The sequence below is a fragment of the Aulonocara stuartgranti genome (genome assembly GCF_965226115.1).
Source record: "Aulonocara stuartgranti genome assembly, chromosome: 3".
In the NCBI taxonomy this organism is placed as follows: Eukaryota; Metazoa; Chordata; class Actinopteri; order Cichliformes; family Cichlidae; genus Aulonocara; species Aulonocara stuartgranti.
This window is the reverse complement of record NC_138941.1, coordinates 27676417-27693023: the sequence shown is the minus strand read 5'-3', so window position 1 is coordinate 27693023 and position 16607 is coordinate 27676417.

The following is a 16607-nucleotide window of genomic DNA, read 5'->3' as shown; positions in this document are numbered from 1 at the left end:
CGATCAGCTGATCGGCTTTTCTGCCGCAAGTCCCGTCTTTTTTGTTTGTTTATCGCCCACTTTGTGCTAGAAAGAGGAGACCAGCGGATAAACAACAGCAGCACGTTTAAGCGTGATAAGCTGTTGTTAGAATGTATTTACTATTACTTTCTAGTATCAGCTGATGTTTGTTGGAGCCATGGCTGTAAAAGCTGCTGGTCATAATGTCGGTTTGGATATGTGGTGAGAGGGAAACATGAAGATGAAACCAGGAGATGTCCTTACTGAATCATCAGAGCTGAGCAGGTGATGGAGAAACAGGTTTACCTTTTAGGTGACACGAATGAGTTGAAGGGAAGTTATGAACTGTTTCTGACAAATAACACCAGGATACTTTTCTACATAGCTGATGGCTGGTAACTGTGCAGGGGCTGGTCTAACAAAGTTTTGTCGGGGGGCGAGGTAGGGCATTAACAGGGAAAAGAGGGCACAAATAAATATTTTTCTTTGTTATGTCATTTAAAAACTTTGAATAAATAATTATCTGAATCCTACAAAACAGAAAATCCTAAACACAAACTCAAAAATATAAAAAGATCAAAACTTCCCAAAATGTCTCTAACATAACAAACATTAAAAAGGTAATGTTATATTTTGTGTGCTTGTGTATTATTTTTCATGGTTTAATACATAAACCCACTATAAACTATGGGTCTCACACTGCCCCACACAAACACATTGTCTACAGGATATTTAGCGAGTTGACATCTAATATATCTCACCTCTGATCTAAACTATGATGTTCTTCTGTTTTTTTCTCAGCTACTAAGTTTAACACTACAGATCTCATTGATCATGTGATCTAGTTTTCCATGTACTGTGTAGCTTCTGATTGGCCAGGGAAATGTACTCTTCACTCTTAAAATTAAAGAGTCGCCGTTCTTTTATTCAGTGCGACTGTTTGGAACAATGGCATCTGCACACATTGTCTTCTACCTGATGTGTTTGTTCTTGGGTGTAATTGGTAAGTTTGTGTTTAACCACAGTCTAATTCTTTTAAGGTCTTTTTTCTCGGCTGCCATGTTCCACAATGTGTATTTGCTTTGTCTTTCATTTCACCACAGCTCAGAAGAACAACCTGCATTTATCCTCCTCTGTTCATGAAGAAGCACGTTTTATATCAGCTAAATCTGGAGACAGCGTGACTTTACATTGTTACTATGAACAGAATGTTGCTGCACGTTTTTACTGGCATAAACAAACTTTAGGAGAGAAACCAAAACTCATTTCTACCTTCTATAAGTCAGAAACAAATTTTGTTCAATTTCATGGTCCATTCAACAATAGTGCACGCTTCAGCCTAGATAATGGAAAAGGAAAAAACGACTTGATTATCTCAGACTTAAGTGTTTCAGACTCAGCAGCTTACTACTGTATATGTTCCTACTGGTACACATCAACATTCTTAGAGACCATTATTGTCAATGTCAATGATTTAGATTTAAACATACGAACTTTAGTTCATCAGTCAGCATCTGAGACCATCCAGCCAGGAGGCTCTGTAAGTCTGCACTGTATGGTGCACACTATGCTGAGCTGTGATGGAGAACACAGTGTTTACTGGTTCAAAAACTCTGAAGATTCTCAACCAGGACTCATTTACACCCATGGAGTCAGGAATGATCAGTGTGAGAGGAAAGACAACAAAAGAACACACACCTGTGTCTATAACTTGAGAATGGAGAGCCTGAATGTGTCTCACGCTGGGATCTACTACTGTGCTGTCGCCCTATGTGGACTCATACTGTTTGGAAACGGGACCAAGCTGGACTTTGGGGGTAAGTCGGTTTTCTAGCAGAGGTGACTCACATGGTATTATAAATAGGAGCAGATCACATTTAATGAACTCAGAGCTAAAAAGCTCTGTCATTTCTTGGTTTTACAGTTTGGCAAGATTCTGCTGCCTTGATGTATTTCTTAAGCGCAGCTTTAATACTCACCACCATCATCAGTGTGTTATCAACTTTGTCAGTGTATAAGATGAAAAAGAGGAACAACTGCCAATCCAGAGGTTAGAATCTGGTTTCATATTTTACTCTTGTGTTTAAAAATAGTGGCATTTAAGTTTAAATTATTTGCTTTTTTTCTCAGCAGACTCAAACACAAACGATTCTGTAAATTTAGAGGTGAGTTTTAAAGTGTGGAAGTTCATGTGTTTTTAGGAAATGACATTTCTTGTTGAATTGTTATTTTGATTCTTTTGGTATCCAGAGCACCCAAGAGGACAACCTTCATTATGCTGCTTTGAGAAAAATTAGGACAAAAGGAGCAAGAAGACAGACGAGCAACACCCAGGAGGAATGTGTGTACTCCAGTATAAAGTAAACATAATGGATATAATGATTTTTAGTATTACCTTTCTGCTGTAGTGATGATTTTGGCATCTTCTCTTTATTTAACTGCTAACAGAATTTGATCACTTGCATATTTTTGAAATTCTCGTAAATGTAATTCTAGTAGATAATTTGTTTTGGATTTTGGGTTTAATTTATTTTTGAAGTTTCAAATTTTTAGTTGTCTTTTTGGATTTGTTGTTGTGTTGAGGTTTTTATTAATCATTTGAAGTTGTGATTCTTTATTATGGTGGGTTCAGTATTGGACACTTGTTTTGATTCCATATTTTATTGTTGAATGGTTGTGATAAGATTAGGTTTTTGTGACGGTATTTACTGTATTCACATGATGAGGCTTAGTTTTTGTGTAAAAATGTATAATATTATTGTGAGGAGTAGTGTTCCTGTTGACAGTGACTTTCCCCTGCATGTTTTTTCTCACCTGTTTAACATTCCAATCCAATCCCACTTTATTTATAAAGCAATTTAAAACAACATGATTGACCAAAGTGCTTTCCAGCAAAAAACTGTGATAAAAGGTAAAAACCATACATTAAACAGACAAAGAAATAAATATAAATAACAATAAAATAAATACATAAATGAAAAAAACAAGTTAAAAATAAATCAGTATATATTAAATTTAAAATAGACAATAAAGTATACAATAAATAAAATTAACAAAATAAAAAATGATTAAGAGTGACCAAAAACTGACTAAAACTGACTAGCTGACACTAGTACTACTCCTAAAAAGCATTGGAAAAAATATGTGTTTGTAAAAGTGATGTGGCCAGTTGGGGCCAGCCTAATATGCAGGGGCATCTCATTCCATAATTTGGTGGCCACAACAGCAAAAGCTCAGTACCCCCATTATTTCAGTTTTGGCATGGGGACACCAAGGAGTGACTGGTCAGTTTCGAAGTATATAGGTGTAGAAGGTCTGACAGGTAAGTTGGAGCCAGGCCATTTAAAATTTTAAAAGCAAACAATTGAATTTTTAAATGAATTCTAAAATGGACAGGCAACCAGTGTAAAGAGGCAAGAACAAGGGTAATGTGCTCATTTTTGCGTGTCCCTGTCAGCAGGCGAGCAGCAGCATTCTGGACCAGTTGCAAGCGTGATAGTGAAGCCTGATATAATATAAACCACAATAAAATGCCTTACAATAATCAAGGTGTGTGGTCACAAATCCATCTAAAACTCTCTAAGTCACAAAAAGAAATAAAAGGTTTGACTTTAGAGAGCAGCCTCAGCTGAAAAAAGCTATTTCTCACCACTGTATTTATCTTACGGTCATTGTTTTTCAGGGGTAGATAAATCTGACAGTCGTCTGCATTAAAATTAAATGAGACTTTATGTTTTTTAATAATATGGCCACGGGGAAGTAAATGCTAAAAAAGAAGGGGCCCGAGGATGGATCCTTGAGGTACACCACATGGGAGGGGGCGGAGGATAATTAAAATTTCCCAATTGAGACAAAGAAACTTCTGTCACACTGGTATGACTTGAATCACTCCAAGGGAGTGCCTCTAATTCCAACATGATGTTCTAGGTGAGAAATTAATATGTTGTGATCTACTGTATCAAAACCTGCTGTGAGACCCAAAAGCACAAGTAAGACGGAATTCCCAGATTCAGCAGTTAGTAAGATATCATTTAAAAACTCTCAAAAGTGCAGACTCAGCTGTGAAGTGCTTTAATACCTGATTGAAATAGAATAGAATAGAATAGAATAGACCTTTATTATCCCACAGATGAGAAATTTCGGTGTTACGGAGCTCTTACAGTAAGGGAAAATAAAATATAAAAGGAGGGCTGTTAATGGAAAATTGTATTTAGTAGTCAGTATAATCTTTTAGTGATATAAGTTTGCATATGGTAGAATACTGCATGTAGTTATTTGTATTAGGAAATATTCAACCATGTATACTTAGAGGCATATAATTAATTGTGTGTGATCTCTAACAGGCTGCAAAGGCTTGGTGTGTATTCCACACTAGAATGCACACCCACATCCTGGGAGCACGAGAGAGGTCATACCTTCTCTTATTGTTTTACGGCAGGATTAACGTAGCTATGTCTGTTTTAGTTTAAGTGCTTCTTTACATATAGATGAACTGCTGGACTCCCTCACCATGTTATTTAGGGTGAGGGGGAGACTACCCTTTCCTGACCAAGGATGTACCTTTTGTGCTTTTATGACCCTTTGATCAGCAGGACACACACACACACACACACACACACACACACACACACACCACTGAAGTATAAATAAAGACCAGGGCAAAGCTCAGCGCGAGTCTCAGTCTGGAGGCTGCCCTTGCTAGCAAGAAGTTCTGTGTGTTTCTCTTCTCTGAGTCTTTGCTGAAGAAGTGTTTTAGAACATTTTCCCTAACAAGGGCACAAAGTGGTCCTATAAACATAAGCAACCGAAGTTTGCATGCACAGGTATATACAGGTAACAATATACAGAATATCTATAGAAAATTTTTAAAAAATTGTACAGAGATATGTTTAAAATGTGCAGGGTTATGTATAAAACCTACAGAGCTATGTATAAAATGTACAGTAAACGAACAAGCTGGTGAGTAAGATGACCAAAAGAATGTTAAGCTGCATTATAGAGTCTGACAGCTGCTGGTAAGAATGACCTGCGGTAGCGCTCCTTCCTACACTGTGGGTGTAAAAGTCTACTGCTGAGCGAGCTACTCAGTGCTCGTACAGTCTCATGTAGGGGGTGGGAGGTGTTGTCCATGATAGATGTTAGCTTAGAAAACATCTTCTCCTCCCCAACCTGCTTGATGGACTTCAGCGGACAGTCCAGGACAAAGCTGAACCTCCTGACCAGTTTGTTGAGTTTCCCCCTGTCCCTCTCTGCCATTCCACCACTCCAGCAGACCACAACATAGAAAATAGCAGACACCACCACAGTGTCATAAAATGTCCTTAGGAGTGTCCTTAAAACAGACAAAAACGAATACATCCAAAAAGTCTCTGAGCATGTCATTCACAAGCTCCTGGAAGACAGCGGGAGAATTAATTAACCCAAATGGCATAACGAGGTATTCAAAATGTCTCAGAGGTGTGTTAAACGCTGTCTTCCATTCATCTACTTTCTGTATCCGGACGAGGTGGTAAGCATTGTGGAGGTCTAACTTGGTGAAGACATTGGCTCCCTGGATTGACTCAAAAGCTGAGTAAATGAGTGGGAGTGGGTATTTATTCTTTATTGTGATGTCATTCATCCTTCTATAATCAATACATGGCCGGAGAAACCCATCCCTTTTAGGCACAAAAAAGAAGCCAGCACCTTCCGGTGAAGAGGACAGTCTGATAATTCCTGCTGGCAGCGACTCCTGAATGTACTTCTCCATGGATTTGAGACAGGTTGTAAAGTCAGCCAGACAGCAGCAGACCTCTGGGTAATAGGTCAATAGCACAATCATATGGACGGTGAGGTGGGAGTTAGAGCATTTTATCCATACTGAATACTTCCTGTAAAATGATACTCAGAGGGTATACAGGAAAGACCAGGTGGCTGTGAGATCTGTGGGAAGGAGAACCCTGTGTTTACGGGAACGACTGATCTTAGTGCGGTTAGCGAGACAAAAAGACTCCAGCTAGCAATCGTTTTCCTGGCCCAGTGAATCTGTGGGTTGTGCTTTTGTAACCCTGGGAACCCATTGATGAGCGGAGTGTCCGGGGAGGGGAATGTGAAAAAGGAAATGGTTTCATTGTGATTGCCGGACGTAATATTACTGATGAGGTCTGGTCTGCCTCTTTCTTTCTTAAGACTTATTATTATTTTTATTTTTTGCTTTTAAATTAAACACAACATGCTTATACAGATTCAACTGAGGGCAATTACTACATTTAGCATTTGTGAACTTATAAGCATGAAAAAAAAAAGGAGAAAAAAGAGGAAGAAAAAATTATAACAATATTAACTAAATAAGGAGTAAAATAACATAAGAAAATTCACGCGGAGTGAGGCATGAATTATGATCAGTTAATTTTTAAGAATTCTAGAAATGGCTGCCAAATCATACAAAAACTCGCCGGTTTCCCCTTAGTCTCCCCTATCAAATCTTATCTGTTCCACCCAGGCCACATGTCATGAATCGCTGTGTGGCAGGCAAGCAGGAGTGGTGGACCCAAAATGCAGAACTCAGACACGGAAGTGAAACTTAAGGCGCAGCTTTATTGCTGGGAAAAACCTCGTACAAACTAAACTCACCAAAAGAAAACCAAAAGTCAGAACAGAGGAACCAAGGACTGAAACACTGGAAAGAAACACTAAACTGGAGCAGGAGACCAAACACTAGGGACATAGAAGCAGAACACACAGCTAGTTGAGGGTACGACGCGACACTGACACAGAGAAACACAGGGCTTAAATACACAGACGGCAGTAATCAAGAGATGAGAGACAGGAGGGGAACACACCTGGGAGAAATCACAGCTGACGAGACTGAGCACACTCACATATGACACAAACCTTCACAATAAAACAGGAAACTCAGACACATGGAACCAGACAAGACATTGAACTAAACAGACAGATTCACAAACAGATGGGGTGACACCATAGACAGAGACAGACTCAAAGGCAGACCAAATATAACACACAGAACTCAAACAATAATCATCATCATCATCATCATCATCATCATCATCATCATCATCATCATAAACTAGAAAATGATAACTAAAAGCGCTGGGTCACCGACCCAGGACTATGACAGTACCCCCCCCTCAAGGGCGGGCTCCAGACCGCCCAACAGAAGCACAAAAAACAGCCAAAAACAGAAAACAACCCCACCAGGGCGGGCGGCGGGGGACCAGGAAGGAGGGACAGAGCCCAGAAAGACCCAGAAGGTCAAGTTCAGGGGGCCGACCCGGAGGCCGACAGCGCAGGAGGCCAAAACGGTTCAGTTCCGGGGGCCGACCGTGTGGACGGCAACTGCGACGACGGGCAAACAGTTCCGGGGGCCGGCCATGCGGAAGGCAACGGCGGAGACGTGGAAACAGTTCAGGAGGCCGGCCGTGCGCAAGGCAACGGCGGAGACGTGGAAACAGTTCAGGAGGCCGGCCGTGCGCAAGGCAACGGCGGCGGCGAAGGAGACGACGGAGCAGTTCAGGAGGCCGACCGCGCGGAAGGCGGCGGCGGCGGCGAAGGAGACGACGGAGCAGTTCAGGGGGCCGACCGCGCGGAAGGCGGCGGCGGCGGCGAAGGAGACGACGGAGCAGTTCAGGGGGCCGACCGCGCGGAAGGCGGCGGCGGCCCTCCAGTCCCAGGCGTGCTGGCCATGGCCTGGTGGGCACAGGACCAGTCGAGGCAGGGCCAGACGAGGCAGGGCCAGACGAGGCAGGGCCAGACGGGGATGACGAGGCTGCAGAGGCTGGGCCAGACGGGGATGACGAGGCTGGGCCAGACGAGGCGGAAGCAGAAGCGGAGGCCGGACCAGGCAAAGCAGCTGATGAGGATGCGGAGGCCGGACCAGGCGAGGACGAAGACGCGGAGGCCGAACCAGGCGAGGATGAAGACGCGGAGGCCGGACCAGGCGAGGATGAAGACACGGAGGCTGGACCAGGCGAGGATGAAGACACGGAGGCTGGACCAGGCGAGGATGAAGCAGTGGCTGGACCAGGTGAAGCGGATGAAGCCGAAGCATGCGCTGGACCAGGCGACGCTGAGGATGCTGAATCCGGACCAGGCGACGGCGTGGAGGATGCAGCAGAGGCCGGGCCAGGCAACGGCGTGGAGGATGCAGACGGAGGCGCTGCAGCAGGTGGCGGCATGGATGAAACCGCTGCTGCAAGCGTGGATGAGGCTGCTGGTGGAGCAGCTGGAGGCTGGATGGGCTCCTTGGGCCCCCCAACTGACGAGAAAGGAGGCTGGATGGGCTCCTCGGGCCCCCCAGCAAAAACAGTCTCAGAACCAGTGGGCACTGGAGCCCCTGGCACACACAGAACAGAACCAGCAGGTGCGGAGACCTCTGGCAGGAACGCAACAGAACCAGCAGGCGCGGAGACCTCTGGCAGGAACGCAACAGAACCAGCAGGCGCGGAGGCCTCTGGCAGGAACGCAACAGGACCAGCAGGCGCGGGGGCCTCTGGCAGGAACGCAACAGGACCAGCAGGCACACGGGCCTCTGGCAGGAACGCAACAGGACCAGCAGGCACACGGGCCTCTGGCATGGACAGAACAGGACCAGCAGGCACACGGGCCTCTGGCAGGGACAGAACAGGACCAGCAGGCACACGGGCCTCTGGCAAACACATGGCAGACTGCACAGAGCATTGAGTCTGCTCAGGCAGCAACGGCCGGGTGCGGTCCTCAGCTGGCTTCTTAACCGCCAGGGGTCCAGAGTCTGCTGGGGGCTGAAACCCAGCCTCTGGGGAGGCCCTGGAGTGAATCTCAGTCTCAGAACTGGCCAGCTTTTGAGGACTGATAACAATATTGTTTGGTTTGTCTCTCTGATTAGGATTCAAGGTTGTGGAACAGTTCTGTAAGGGTTGGATAGACATAGCTTGCTGTACCGGAGGTGTAGGTGAAGATGATGGCTGTATAGGTGGCTGAGCTGAGGGCAACTGAAGAAAAGGTCGGGAAAATGATGGTTGTGAAGTTTGAAACCGAGCTGACGATAAGGCTGATGATTCCTCTACCAACTGAGCTATTGACTGGGCTAAGGATTGAAATAAGGTTTGTAGTAAGTCAGGCTGTGGATGTGACTGTGCTATGGGAAGCGAGGCTGAATGTGGTGGAGGTGGCGACTGAGCTTCGGGCCGGGCGGCTAACAGAGCATCGGGCCGGGCGGCTAACTGAGCTTCGGGCCGGGCGGCTAACTGAGCTTCGGGCCGGGCGGCTAACTGAGCTTCGGGCCGGGTGGCTAACTGAGCTTGGGGCGAAAATGGTGGTGGTGGAGTTGGTGTCTGGGCTACAGGCGGCTTCTGAGCAGGAAACACAGGACACTGAGCTACAGGTGGCTGCTGAGCAGGGGACTGAGCTGAAAGCGGACGGGCAGCTGACTGAATAAACATAGCTCCAGAATAAACAGTTCCAGATGAAACAGTCTTAACTCCTGGGTCCGAGGGAGCATCAGAAGCACAGTCTTTTGAACCAAAGTGGAAACGATCGCTCTCAAAATGAATACTGTCATTTTCTGGAACAGGCGGAACAGAAGATCTAGAGTTCATGAAGCTGACGTTAGCGGCCTTGGGGGAAACGGTACGTTTATCCCTCGACACAGAAGGCGAATGTAGGGGGACTTTGTCACTCACCCTAGGCGGTTGGTCGAGAAGAGTCCCAGGCTCCTGCCGGAGCCGTGAGTGCTGGCGGCACGTTCGCCGCTTCCAAGTAGAAGAGGAAGCAGCACTGGCAGAATGTGACAAGGAATGGCTCGGCTGTGGCTGCTCCTGCTGTGAAGTGGAAACGCTGGGTGAGTCGGGCGGCACGATAATAATCCCTAACATCTTGTAAAAGGCTTGTGCAGGCGTGAGCTGATTGCTTGCAGGCTCGTAGTAATCCTCCCGGGACCGGCTGGAGCGTTTTCTGCGAGACCTGGGCGTCCGCGGGGAGGAAGCAGGTGAGTGGACCGAAGGGTAAGCAGCTAGTGAGGAACGGCAGCACGGAGGGCCTCCAAGCGCTAGCCGAGTCCCGTCAAAACGGGAGCTGCGCTTCCACGGTGAGTCCGCTGGATCCATTACTGGTCGCGTCGTTCTGTCATGAATCGCTGTGTGGCAGGCAAGCAGGAGTGGTGGACCCAAAATGCAGAACTCAGACACGGAAGTGAAACTTAAGGCGCAGCTTTATTGCTGGGAAAAACCTCGTACAAACTAAACTCACCAAAAGAAAACCAAAAGTCAGAACAGAGGAACCAAGGACTGAAACACTGGAAAGAAACACTAAACTGGAGCAGGAGACCAAACACTAGGGACATAGAAGCAGAACACACAGCTAGTTGAGGGTACGACGCGACACTGACACAGAGAAACACAGGGCTTAAATACACAGACGGCAGTAATCAAGGGATGAGAGACAGGAGGGGAACACACCTGGGAGAAATCACAGCTGACGAGACTGAGCACACTCACATATGACACAAACCTTCACAATAAAACAGGAAACTCAGACACATGGAACCAGACAAGACATTGAACTAAACAGACAGATTCACAAACAGATGGGGTGACACCATAGGCAGAGACAGACTCAAAGGCAGACCAAATATAACACACAGAACTCAAACAATAATAATAATAATCATCATCATCATCATCATAAACTAGAAAATGATAACTAAAAGCGCTGGGTCACCGACCCAGGACCATGACACCACAGACACCATCTCATTAAGCCACCTTTTAAAACACGGGGCCGAAGAAGACCGCCACTGTAAAAGAATAAGTTTCTTTGCAGCCAGCATACCCATTGTAATTATCTGTTTTTGTGAAAAGGAAAAAGATTCGATAGATGCAAATGATCCAAGTATAGCCAGTGTACCATCAAGTGGTACTTTTTTCCTAAACCACGTAAAAATCTGGCTCCAAAAAGCTTTCAAGACAGGGCAATGCCAAAATAGATGTGCAAGGGAACCTTCACCGATATTACATCTATCACATAAGGGGGATACAGAATTACAGATCTGGTTAAGTTTAAGTTTAGAAAAATGTAATCTGTGAATGACTTTAAACTGGATTAGTTCATATCTGGCACTTATTGAGCCTTTCTGAATATTGGACAAACAGTTTGATCATTGGTCCTCAGACAGAGATTCTTTCTTAATTCTTTCGTAATTCTCAGATATCAAGCTTCAAATGGAAAAAATGCAGACAATGATATCTAGAAGCACCTTACAGTTACCCAAATAAAGGCCAGCATATCACTTCCTATCTATCCTATCTATCTATACTATCACTTCACTCTGCTGAGAAGGTGATTGGCTGCAGACTCCCATCTTTGCAGGACCTGTACACCTCCAGGACATTGCGGCGTGCAGCTCGGATCTCAGCTGACCCTTTTCACCCTGGACACAGTCTGTTTGACCTGCTCCCCTCAGGCAGGAGGCTCCGGTCCATTCGCACCAGAACCTCTCGCCATAAGAACAGTTTCTTCCCCTCTGCTGTTGGACACATGAACAATAACCATATGACTGTCCCCGCCACTAACACATGACCCTACGCTGTGTTCACTGTATCATTCCATGTTTGGCACTGATCACCACCTGCACTCATGTATATATCTTTCAACGTAGCACTCTTAATTCTTACTCTCATGTATATATCTCATGTATATCTCATGCACATATCTTTCCACGTAGCACTTTTAATTCTTATCCCTACTTTTATTTTTTCCATGTCTATTTAAGTGTTATTTATGACACCATGTTTGCACTGAAGCACCGCAGCAATTTCCTAATGTTGTAAACCTGCTCAACATTTAGCAATAAACCCCATTCTGATTCTGATTCTGATTCTGATTCCAAATTTAGTATATCTTATGGGTGACATCCAATGTTCCCTCTAATTTTTCATGTGTCTGAGCGAACACACAAACTCCCTGAGCGGCCCCTTGGACCACTGTGAGCAATGAGCAATGAGTCTGCGGTCTGGGAGAGAGTCCTGTAACACTCTGTCTGCAAAATACAGTATATAATGACCAATGTTGGGTAATTAATTATATAGTTACTTCTTCAAAAAAGTAACAGAGTTTTGCAAACAACAAAGTTTTTTACAGCTGTTTACTTAAAAATGCAGCCAAGGCGTTTTTTAAAATAAACATTTCAAACTATTTACAGAACAATCAGCTGTTCTGCATCAAATTTGATGCCACACAAATCATTTGTGTCACTCCAAAAAGTAATTTCTGGCTGTTGTTCTCCTTTATGAGATAAAGGAGAACAACAGCCTGATACCTGCAGGCCTGACAGCAGGAGATGTATCAATCCTGTAACACCTGTAACATTCAGCAGTCGCCTCATTGTTCTGACACACACAACAAAACTATTGACTACACTACACACTAACTACACAAGATTTACACTAAACGTAGCAAATCTCACATCTCAAAACACCGCCATCACTCCTAAAACTTCCCCCTTCCTAAATGTGGCGAGACGAGGTAGAAATAAAGTAAATACTCTTTACAGTTTTAAAAAGACAACGCCACCCTGGGAATTTCACCCAGAGAATACTGAAAGTAACACTAAGTCACCAGAAAGGCACTTAGGTTCGCTATACTCAATCCAGAGACGAGGTTCAATGATCAACAAATTAACAATTTATTAATAATTATTTAAAACACCATATAAAAGCACAATCATAAATATTCAAGTACAAATATGCTTAAAAAGGTATTCAGAGCTGAGGCTTACCAGTGGAGGGGCAGGGATGCCACACACAAACTAAAGAAAGAAAACACACCAACACACAGGTGCATCACACTATCACACACTCACACTAATAAACTAAACAAGGCGGGTGTGTACACTCAAGGGATCCCACCACCAAGGCACCCTAGTCTCCTCCACGTCGGCACTCCACATCTGAATAAAAGAAACAAAGAAAATTTTAATATATTACAACAAACTAATGTGTAGCACCGGGGGATAACCCAACTGCAGGACCACACTGGTGATCTACAGCTAGAAAAAGGGCCTCCCACCAGTGGTATAACAAAAATCCAAACTACAAATCAAAAGCAATAAAACAACATACAATCTGGATAAAACTCTAAAATCTGGAGCAAACGGAATCGCCGTACTGCTCCAACTTGCCGTCACACGACGACAAGTTAACAGTCAATCAATATGCACGCCAGCTGACTCCGATAACCGGCATGCATATGGCCGTTGTCCACGCCGACGTCCACTGTAAAAGCTGACAGCAGCAGGGAAAGAAATCTCACAACGGGAACAGACGATAAAAGCACAGCAAGGCAAAACAGCAGCACTTCAGTTCGCGTAGCTTGGCGCAAAACTAAGGCCCACACTTCCTGCGAAACATAATAAATAATTACTATAAAAGAACAATAGAAGGCAGAGAGCGTAACAAAAGTTGATTACGTACCAAGTAAGCCGTGTCATAGAACGTAAGCAGAATAGCTCAGAGGAGGCTTCTATAGCTGCGACCAGCCGCGATGGAGACTTCAGAGGAGTAACCCACAAACGATCTCTACCACACCGAGGAAGTCAGGTGACCAAAAAGGAGATCACAGGCAAGTGATGCAGAGACACTCAAATGGCCACTATTTATACCAGCGCCCCCTAATAGGCCAGGCTCAAAGTGGGTTGGACCGAGGGATAACATTCATCCTGCCACATAAACAACTAAATGCCATGTTGCCATATCATTTTTTGATTGGTCGATATGGTCCTTTTTCGACCAGTAGGAAAGGGTGGGGTTTTCTGGTTTTGTTTTTGCTCACAGGCGGAGAGTGCTTTCGAGCATTTTCCTTATTAAATGCTGTTTTTACCGTTTCTTCCCGCAGTAAATATAAATAACGATAGCATTCAGGAAGAAAACCAAACATTACATTGTTTTTTCCCACTATGTGATCATGTTTCCTTAAAAAGACATACTGTGTCACTTCTGCTTGGCCAATCAGGCACAGTCTTCTGTAAGAAGAGTGAAGAAAGGTTTGAGATTCTTTTCATTCAGCATGATTATTTCAAGAAGATGACATCTGCGAAGTTTGTCATCTGTCTCACATGTTTGTTCTCGGGGGAAATGGGTGAGTTTGATTTTGAAAGTTTCAATGTATTTTCATGCTTTAAAGAGTCCATAACCTGCATTTGGTCTGTCTTTTATTTCACTTCAGCTCAGACAAACAACCTGAGTACCTCTTCTTCTGTTCCTCAAGAAAGACATTTCATATCAGTTAAAACTGGGGACAGCGTGACTTTGCATTGTTACAGTAAAGGTGATGGAGCTCCACGGTTTTACTGCTATAAGCAAACTTTGGGAGAGAAACCAAGACTCATTTCTACCTTCTATGTATATGAAAACAATCCCACATTTTATGATACATTCAAGAGTGATCCACGCTTCACCCTGGAATGACTTAATAATCTCAGATGTGTGCATTTCTGACTCAGGAACTTACTACTGTATATGTTCCAATTTGTACACATCAACATTTTCAGAGAGCATTACTGTTGGTGTTAAAGATTCAGATTTGAACATCAAGGCTGTGGTCCAACAATCAGCATCTGAAACCATCCAGCCAGGAAGCTCTGTGACTCTGAACTGTACAGTATACACTGGGACTTGTCCCACAACTTCACTTGTATGTGACACGAACGCTACAACAAAGGTGGGAGTTGTCATGATCTGCAGCTGCAGATTGTGTGAAGCAGAGAGAGGACCAAGGCGCAATAACACAAGAGAACAGGAACTAGTTTTAACCAAAGATGTGCTGTTTATTAGGTTGAATGTAAAAGTACAAATCAGACAACCCAACTAATAGCTAATCGAAACTGGGAAACACGAAGGAATAGAGACACAGGGGGGTAAGAACAGATGACCTGACAAGGAACAACAGGGAAACCCACACAATATATACACAAAAGGGTGATTAGGGAGAGTGGAGGCACATGGGAGCACAGGAGGGACAAATAACGAGACAGGGGAAGCAAAACTGAATGCACTGAATACTGAATACAGGGCGAGACACTGTCAAAATAAAACAGGAAGTAGCACGAACACAGAGACTCAAAAACACACACAAGCTTGACACCCAGATGGGGATACATGAAGATGGAACATGGGGGGGAGGACGACACAGGACACCAACACAAACATGAAAAACAGCACATGACCTGGGGGGAAACAAATAAACACAGAGGAGACGGCAGACTCTCACTGGAGACATGGGGATGATAACAAGAACCCATAAACCAGAGTACAAATAAACTCAGAGACATAACAAGAACTAAACTGAAGACAAAATAAAACGGAACTTAAACCTATATAATCTTCCTCAAGCCTAGAATATGAAAAAATAAACTCAAAATGCTTGGTCAAAGACGCAGCACCGTGACAGATGTCACGGTGATTTTATACCTGCTGCTTAATCTGTGGTACCTGGTATCAAGTATTATTGCCTAATGGAAAATCCTAAAAACCGTGTGGAGCTGTGCTGAGCTGATTGAAGCAAGTACTAATGGCAGTCTAAAGAGTGTGGATAGAAAGCGACTGGAGTTCTTTAAGTTTCATGAAGACATTTCACCTCTCATCCAACAGGCTTCTTTGGTTGTAAAACCAAATGGGGGAGTGTTCCAGGTACTTAAACCCTAGTGGTGGTTGTCACATGAGCCAAGGTGTGAAAAAAGATGTGGATCATTATCACCATAGGTCTTGGGTGAAACCATTGTGAGACTTTGCATCACCCTATCATGTGACCCATTGAGGTCACCGGACAAAAGATATGAGTGGGGGTTTAGATACCTGGGACAGGATCTCAAGACTAAATTGTAGGTGGCGGACAGTTGGTGTCGTAAACCACCCCCTCTGTTCAATGATGGTTGCTTTATGTTGTGCTTTACTTCTGAGCAAACTAAAAGTAACATAGTGTATGCTGTGCAGTGCAGCGAGGAGTGCTCAGACATTGGAGAAACTAAACTCCATAAACACATAAACACAGGGCACCTCATAGAAAAGCCAGCTCTTGTGATGACATCCAGTAATAGTAGAAGTGAGACATTTTTAACCCTTTAAAACTGGTCGGAGCGGCACGCTCTGTTTTGCATAACTATTTTTAAATCCCCGTAGAACCGGAACCACGTAAGCGAGCGCAATAATCTTTTTTGCACATGAAACCGGAGGAGTTGTACTTACATCTTATGCCATCAGCTTGTCCTAAGTCAGGGTTTCTTTCCACATATGGCTTGGCAAAAACAACATAAAAAGCATTTTGCTCGTGGAGTCCTTTGGTGCTGCAGAGAGGCACCATCCAGGTACAGAGGGAGAAAATGTGGAGCTGTTGGCGACATGCAGCACTGTTGCTGAATTTTGGAAAGCAAATTACGTCCAGGCTTAGGTCTGTGTGTTGATGTTTAAACAATGGAAAATCCCTGCATCCTTAAAACTACAGAATCCTATATGTTCAAATTTACATTAATAAATATGGTGTATCTGAAGTAAGTACTGAAATAAAAACATGCTACAATAAATAGCTGTAAGAGATTAGCTTGGAATAATATGTGTCCCTGATGTTTAAAAAAAAGCCAC